The sequence below is a fragment of the Vigna umbellata genome, chromosome 6 (genome assembly GCF_029865625.1).
Source record: "Vigna umbellata cultivar VRB3 chromosome 6, Vumbellata_1.0, whole genome shotgun sequence".
NCBI classification, from domain to species: Eukaryota; Viridiplantae; Streptophyta; class Magnoliopsida; order Fabales; family Fabaceae; genus Vigna; species Vigna umbellata.
The window spans coordinates 16,684,634-16,692,335 of NC_142170.1; positions in this window are offsets into that span (position 1 = coordinate 16,684,634).

The following is a 7,702-nucleotide window of genomic DNA, read 5'->3' on the forward strand; positions in this document are numbered from 1 at the left end:
AGTGGAGGAAGGGGAGGAAGTGGAGGAAGTGGAGTAAGTGTACGAAGTGGACGAAGTGGACGAAGTGGAGGAAGTGAACGAAGTAGACGAAGTGGACGAAGTGAACGAACTGGACGAAGTGAAGGAAGTGAAGGAAGTGGACGAAGTTGACGAAGTTGACGAAGTCTACGAAGTGGACGAATTGAATAAAGCGGACGAAGTTGAAGAAGTGGACGGAGTTGACGAAGTGGAGCAAGTGGACGAAGTGGAGGAAGTGGAGGAAGTGGAGGAAGTGGACGAAGTTGACGAAGTGGAGGAAGTGGGCGAAATAGATGAAGTGGAGGAAGTGGAGGAAAGGGAGGAAGTGGAGGAAGCGGAGGAAGCGGATGAAGCTGAGGAAGCAGAGGAAGTGGAGGAAGTGGACAAAGTGGAGGAAGTGGAGGATATGGACCAACTGGATGAAGTTGACGAGGTGGAAGAAGTGGGGGAAGTGGAGAAAGTGGAGGAAGTGGACGAAGTGGATGAAGTTCGCGAAGTGGACGAAGTCGACGAAGTTGAGGAAGTGGAGGAAGTGGGCAAATTGGACGAAGTGGACGAAGTTGATGAAGTAAATGAAGTGGACAAAGTGCACGAAGTGGATGAAGTGCAGGAAGCGGAGGAAGTGGAGGAAGCGGAGGAAGCGGAGGAAGTGGTGGAAGTGGTGGAAGAGGACGAAGTGGGCCAAGTTGACGAAGTTGACGAAGTGGAGGAAGGGAAGGAAGCGGAAGAAGCGGAGGAAGTGGATGAGGTGGACGGAGTTGACGGAGTTGACGAAGTGGACGAAGTGGATGAAGTTTACAAAGGGGACGAAGGTTGCCAAGTTGACGAAGTTGGCAAAGTTGACGAAATGAACGAAGTGGACGAGGTTGACGAAGTGGAGGAAGTGGAGGAAGTGGAGGAAGTTGCGGAAGTGTAAGAAGTGACGAAGTGGCGAAGTGTACGAAGCGGAGGAAGTCCAGGAAGTGGAGGTAGTGGACGAAGTGGACGAAGTTGACAAAGTTGATGAAGTGGACGAAGTGAACGAAGTGGACGAAGTTGACGAAGCGGAGGAAGCGTAGGAAGCGGACAAAGCGAAGTAAGTGGAGGAAGCGGAGGAAGTGGACAAGTTGACGAAGAGGAGGAAGTGGACGAAGTGGACGAAGTGGACGAAGTGGATGAAGTTCACGAAGTGGACGAAGTCGACGAAGTTGAGGAAGTGGAGGAAGTGGGCGAAGTGGGCGAGGTGGACGAAGTTGATGAAGTAAATGAAGTGGACGAAGTGGACAAAGTGGAGGAAGTGGAGGAGGCGGAGGAAGTGGAGGAAGCGGAGGAAGCGGAGGAAGTGGACGAAGTGGACGAAGTTGGCCAAGTTGACGAAGTTCACGAAGTTCGCCAAGTGGACGACGTGGACGAAGTGGACGAAGTTGACGAAGTCGAGGAAGGGAAGGTGGACGAAGTTGACGGAGGTTATGAAGTGGACGAAGTGGATGAAGTGGATGAAGTGGACGAAGGGGACAAAGTTGGCCAAGTTGACGAAGTTGGCAAAGTTGACGAAGTGGACGAAGTAGACGAAGTGGTGGAAGTCCAGGAAGTGGACGAAGTTGGCCAAGTTGACGAAGTTCACGAAGTTCGCCAAGTGGACGACGTGGACGAAGTTGACGAAGTGGAGGAAGGGAAGGAAGCGGAAGAAGCGGAGGAAGTGGACGAGGTGGACGGAGTTGAGAAAGTTGACAAAGTCGACGAAGTGGACGAAGTGGACGAAGTGGATGAAGTGGGCGAAGGGGACGAAGGTCGCCAAGTTGACGAAGTGAACGAAGTGGACGAAGTTGGCGAAGTGGAGGAAGTCGAGGAGGTGGAGGAAGTTGCGGAAGTGTAAGAAGTGACGAAGTGGCGAAGTGGACGAAGCGGAGGAAGTGAAGGAAGTGCACGTAGTGGACGAAGTGGACGAAGTTGACAAAGTTGACGAAGTGGACGCAGTTGACGAAGTTGACGAAGTGGAGGAAGCGGACGAAGCGGACGAAGCGAAGGAAGTGGAGGAAGCAGAGGAAGTGGAGGAAGTGGAGGAAGTCTACGAAGTGGAGGAAGTGGATGAAGTGGACGAAGCGGAGGAATTGAAGGAAGTGGCAAAGTGGACGAAGTTGACGAAGCGGAGGAAGCCGAGGAAGTGGAGGAAGTGGATGAAGTTCGCGAAGTGGACGAAGGTGGACAAAGTGGAGGAAGTGGACGAAGTGGGCGAGGTGGACGAAGTTGATGACGTAAATGAAGTGGACGAAGTGGACAAAGTGGAGGAAGTGGAGGAAGCGGAGGAAGTGGAGGAAGCGGAGGAAGCGGAGGAAATGGACGAAGTTGGCCAAGTTGACGAAGTTCACGAAGTTCGCCAAGTGGACGACATGGACGAAGTTGATGAAGTGGAGGAAGGGAAGGTGGACGGAGTTCACGGAGTTGACGAAGTGGACGAAGTGGACGAAGTGGATGAAGTGGACGAAGGGGACGAAGTTGGCCAAGTTGATGAAGTTGGCAAAGTTGACGAAGTGAACGAAGTGTACGAAGTGGACGAAGTGGACGAAGTGGACGAAGTGGACGAAGTGGACGAAGTTGATCAAGTGGAGGATGTCGAGGAAGTGGACAAAGTTGGCCAAGTTCACGAAGTTCACCAAGTTTGCCAAATGGACGACGTGGACGAAGTTGACGAAGTGGAGTAAGGGAAGGAAGCGGAAGAAGCGGAGGAAGTGGACGAGGTGGACGGAGTTGACGGAGTTGACAACGTCGACGAAGTGGACAAAGTGGACGAAGTGGATGAAGTGGACGAAGGGGACGAAGTTGGCCATGTTGACAAAATTGGAAAAGTTGACGAAGTGAGCGAAGTGGACGAAGTTGACGAAGTTGACGAAGTGGAGGAAGTGGAGGAAGTGGAGGAAGTTGCGGAAGTGTAAGAAGTGACGAAGTGGCTAAGTGGACGAAGCGGAGGAAGTGCAGGAAGTGGAGGTAGTGGACGAAGTGGATGAAGTGGACGAAGTTGACAAAGTTGACGAAGTGAACGAAGTGGACGAAGTTGATGAAGTGGAGGAAGCGGAGGAAGCGTAGGAAGCGGACGAAGCGAAGGAAGTGGAGGAAGCGGACGAAGCGAAGGAAGTGGAGGAAGCGGAGGAAGTGCAGGAAGTTGAGGAAGTGGAGGAAGTCTACGAAGTGGAGGAAGTGGATGAAGTGGACCAAGCAGAGGAACTGGAGGAAGTGGCAAAGTGGACGAAGTTTACGAAGCGGAGGAAGCGGAGGAAGTGGACGAAGTGGACGAAATGCAGGAAGTTGACAAAGTTGACGAAGTGGACGAAGTTGATGAAGTGGACGAAGTGGACAAAATGCACGAAGTGGACGACGTGAACGAAGTGGACGAAGAGAACAAAGTGGACCAATTGGACAAAGTGGAGGAAGTGGAGGAAGTGGGCGAAGTGGACGAAAATGACGAAGTTGACGAAGTGGACGAAGTGGATGACGTGGAGGAAGTGGAGGAAGCGGAGGAAGGGGAGGAAGGGGAGGAAGGGGAGGAAGTGTACGAAGTGGAGGAAGTGGAGGAAGTGGAGGAAGTGGAGGAAGTGAACGAAGTGGACGAAGTTGACGAAGTGGACGAAGTGGACGAAGTGGACGAAGTGGACGAAGTGGACGAAGTGGACGAAGTGGACGAAGTGGACGAAGTGGACGAAGTGGACGAAGTGGACGAAGTGGACGAAGTGGACGAAGTGGACGAATTGGACGAAGTGGACGAAGTGGACGAATTGGACGAAGTGGACGAAGTTGACGAAGGGGAGGAAGAGGAGGAAGCGGAGGAAGCGAAGGAAGCAGAGGATGTGGAGAACTGGACGAAGTAGACGAAGTGGACAAAGTGGACGAACTAGACGAAGTTAGCGAAATGGATGAAGTGGAGGAACGGTAGGAAGTGGACGAAGCGGAGGAAGTGGAGGAAGCGGAGGAAGCGGATGAAGCGGAGGAAGTGGAGGCAGTGGACAAAGTGGAGGAAGTGGAGGAAGTGGAGGAACTGGACGAACTGCACGAAGTTGACGAAGTCAAAGAAGTGTAGGAAGTGGACGAAGTTGACGAAGTGGAGGAAGTGGAGAAAGTGAAGGAAGTGGACGAAGTTGATGAAGTGGACGATGTTGACGAAGTGGACCAATTGAACGAAGTGGAGGAAGTGGAGGAAGTGGAGGAAGAGGAGGAGGTGGAGGAAGTGGGCGAAGTGGGCGAAGTGGGCGAAGTGGATGAAGTGGATGACGTGGAGGAAGTAGAGGAAGCGGAGGAAGTGGAGGAAGGGGAGGAAGGGGAGGAAGTGTAGGAAGTGGAAGAAGGGGAGGAAGTAGAGGAAGTTGAGTAAGTGTACGAAGTGGACGAAGTGGACAAAGTGGAGGAAGTCGAGGAAGTTGAGGTAGTGGAGGAAGAGGAGGAAGTGAATGAAGTGGACGAAGTCGACGAAGTCGACGAAGTCTACGAAGTGGACAAAGTGGACGAAGTTGAAGAAGTTGACGAAATTCATGAAGTTGATGAAGTGGAGGAAGTGGAGGAAGTTGACGAAGTGGACGAAGTGGAGAAAGTTGATGAAGTGGAAAAAGTGGAGGAAGTGAAGGAAATGGAGGAAGTGGCAAAGTGGACGAAGTGGAGGAAGTGGAAAGAAGTGGATGAAGTGGACGAAGTGGAGAAAGTTGAGGAAGTGGAGGAAGTGGAGGAAGTGAAGGAAGTGGAGGAAGTGGCAAAGTGGACGAAGTTGACGACGTCGAGGAAGTGGAGGAAGCGGTGGAAGTGGAGGAAGTGGATGAAGTGGATGAAGTGGATGAAGTGGACGAAGTTGACGAAGTCGAGGAAGGGAAGGTGGACGGAGTTGACGGAGGTTACGAAGTGGAGGAAATGGATGAAGTGGATGAAGTGGACGAAGGGGACGAAGTTGGCCAAGTTGACGAAGTTGGCAAAGTTGACGAAGTGGACGAAGTAGACGAAGTGGTGGAAGTCCAGGAAGTGGACGAAGTTGGCCAAGTTGACGAAGTTCACGAAGTTCTCCAAGTGGACGACGTGGACGAAGTTGACGAAGTGGAGGAAGGGAAGGAAGCGGAAGAAGCGGAGGAAGTGGACGAGGTGGACGGAGTTGACATTGTTGACAAAGTCGACGAAGTGGACGAAGTGGATGAAGTGGACGAAGGGAACGAAGGTCGCCAAGTTGACGAAGTGAACGAAGTGGACGAAGTTGGCGAAGTGGAGGAAGTCGAGGAGGTGGAGGAAGTTGCGGAAGTGTAAGAAGTGACGAAGTGGCGAAGTGGACGAAGCGGAGGAAGTGAAGGAAGTGGACGTAGTGGACGAAGTGGACGAAGTTGACAAAGTTGACGAAGTGGACGCAATTGACGAAGTTGACCAAGTGGAGGAAGTGGACGAAGCGGACGAAGCGAAGGAAGTGGAGGAAGGAGAGGAAGTGGAGGAAGTGGAGGAAGTCTACGAAGTGGAGGAAGTGGATCAAGTGGACGAAGCGGAGGAATTGGAGGAAGTGGCAAAGTGGACGAAGTTGACGAAGCGGAGGAAGTTGACGAAGTGGACCAAGTGCGGGAAGTGGAAGAAGTGGAGGAAGTGGAGGAAGTGGAGGAAATGGGCGAAGTGGACGAAGTTCAAGAAGTTGACCAAGTGGAATACGTGGAGAAAGTGGAGGAAGTGGAGGAAGTGGAAGAAGTGGAGCAAGTGGCGAAGTGGATGAAGTTAACCAAGTGGAGGAAGCGGAGGGAGCGAAGGAAGTGGAGGAAGCAGAGGAAGTGGAGGAAGTGGAGGAAGTGGGCGAAGTGGACGAAGAAGACGACGTGGAGGAAGTGGAGGAAGGGGAGGAAGTGGAGGAAGCGGAGGAAGCGAAGGAAGTGGAGGAAGGGGAGGAAGTGGAGGAAGTGGAGTAAGTGTACGAAGTGGACGAAGTGGACGAAGTGGACGAAGTGGACGAAGTGAACGAAGTGGACGAAGTGGACGAAGTGAACGAAGTGGACGAAGTGAAGGAAGTGGACGAAGTTGACGAAGTCTACGAAGTGGACGAATTGAATAAAGCGGACGAAGTTGAAGAAGTGGACGGAGTTGACGAAGTGGAGGAAGTGGACGAAGTGGAGGAAGTGGACGAAGTTGACGAAGTGGAGGAAGTGGAGGAAGTGGGCGAAATAGATGAAGTGGAGGAAGTGGAGGAAAGGGAGGAAGTGGAGGAAGCGGAGGAAGTGGAGGAAGCGGAGGAAGCGGATGAAGCTGAGGAAGCGGAGGAAGTGGAGGAAGTGGACAAAGTGGAGGAAGTGGAGGATATGGACCAACTGGACGAAGTTGACGAAGTGGAAGAAGTGGGGGAAGTGGAGAAAGTGGAGGAAATGGACGAAGTGGATGAAGTTCGCGAAGTGGACGAAGTGGACGAAGTGGACGAAGTTGAGGAAGTGGAGGAAGTGGGCAAATTGGACGAAGTTGATGAAGTAAATGAAGTGGACAAAGTGCACGAAGTGGATGAAGTGCAGGAAGCGGAGGAAGTGGAGGAACCGGAGGAAGCGGAGGAAGTGGTGGAAGTGGTGGAAGTGGACGAAGTGGGCCAAGTTGACGAAGTTGACGGAGTTGAGGAAGGGAAGGAAGCGGAAGAAGCGGAGGAAGTGGATGAGGTGGACGGAGTTGACGAAGTGGATGAAGTGGATGAAGTATACAAAGGGGACGAAGTTGGCCAAGTTGACGAAGTTGGCAAAGTTGACGAAATGAACGAAGTGGACGAAGTTGACGAAGTGGAGGAAGTGGAGGAAGTTGCGGAAGTGTAAGAAGTGACGAAGTGGCGAAGTGTACGAAGCGGAGGAAGTCCAGGAAGTGGAGGTAGTGGAGGAAGTGGACGAAGTTGACAAAGTTGACAAGTGGACGAAGTGAACGAAGTGGACGAAGTTGACGAAGCGGAGGAAGCGTAGGAAGCGGACAAAGCGAAGGAAGTGGAGGAAGCGGAGGAAGTGGACGAAGTTGACGAAGAGGAGGAAGTGGAGGAAGTGGACGAAGTGGATGAAGTTCACGAAGTGGACGAAGTCGACGAAGTTGAGGAAGTGGAGGAAGTGGGCGAAGTGGGCAAAGTGGACGAAGTGGACAAAGTGGAGGAAGTGGAGGAGGCGGAGGAAGTGGAGGAAGCGGAGGAAGCGGAGGAAGTGGACGAAGTTGGCAAAGTTGACGAAGTTCACGAAGTTCGCCAAGTGGACGACATGGACGAAGTTGACGAAGTCGAGGAAGGCAAGGTGGACGGAGTTGACGGAGGTTACGAAGTGGAGGAAATGGATGAAGTGGATGAAGTGGACGAAGGGGACGAAGTTGGCCAAGTTGACGAAGTTGGCAAAGTTGACGAAATGAACGAAGTGGACGAAGTTGACGAAGTGGAGGAAGTGGAGGAAGTTGCGGAAGTGTAAGAAGTGACGAAGTGGCGAAGTGTACGAAGCGGAGGAAGTCCAGGAAGTGGAGGTAGTGGAGGAAGTGGACGAAGTTGACAAAGTTGACAAGTGGACGAAGTGAACGAAGTGGACGAAGTTGACGAAGCGGAGGAAGCGTAGGAAGCGGACAAAGCGAAGGAAGTGGAGGAAGCGGAGGAAGTGGACGAAGTTGACGAAGAGGAGGAAGTGGAGGAAGTGGACGAAGTGGATGAAGTTCACGAAGTGGACGAAGTCGACGAAGTTGAGGAAGTGGAGGAAGTGGGCGAAGT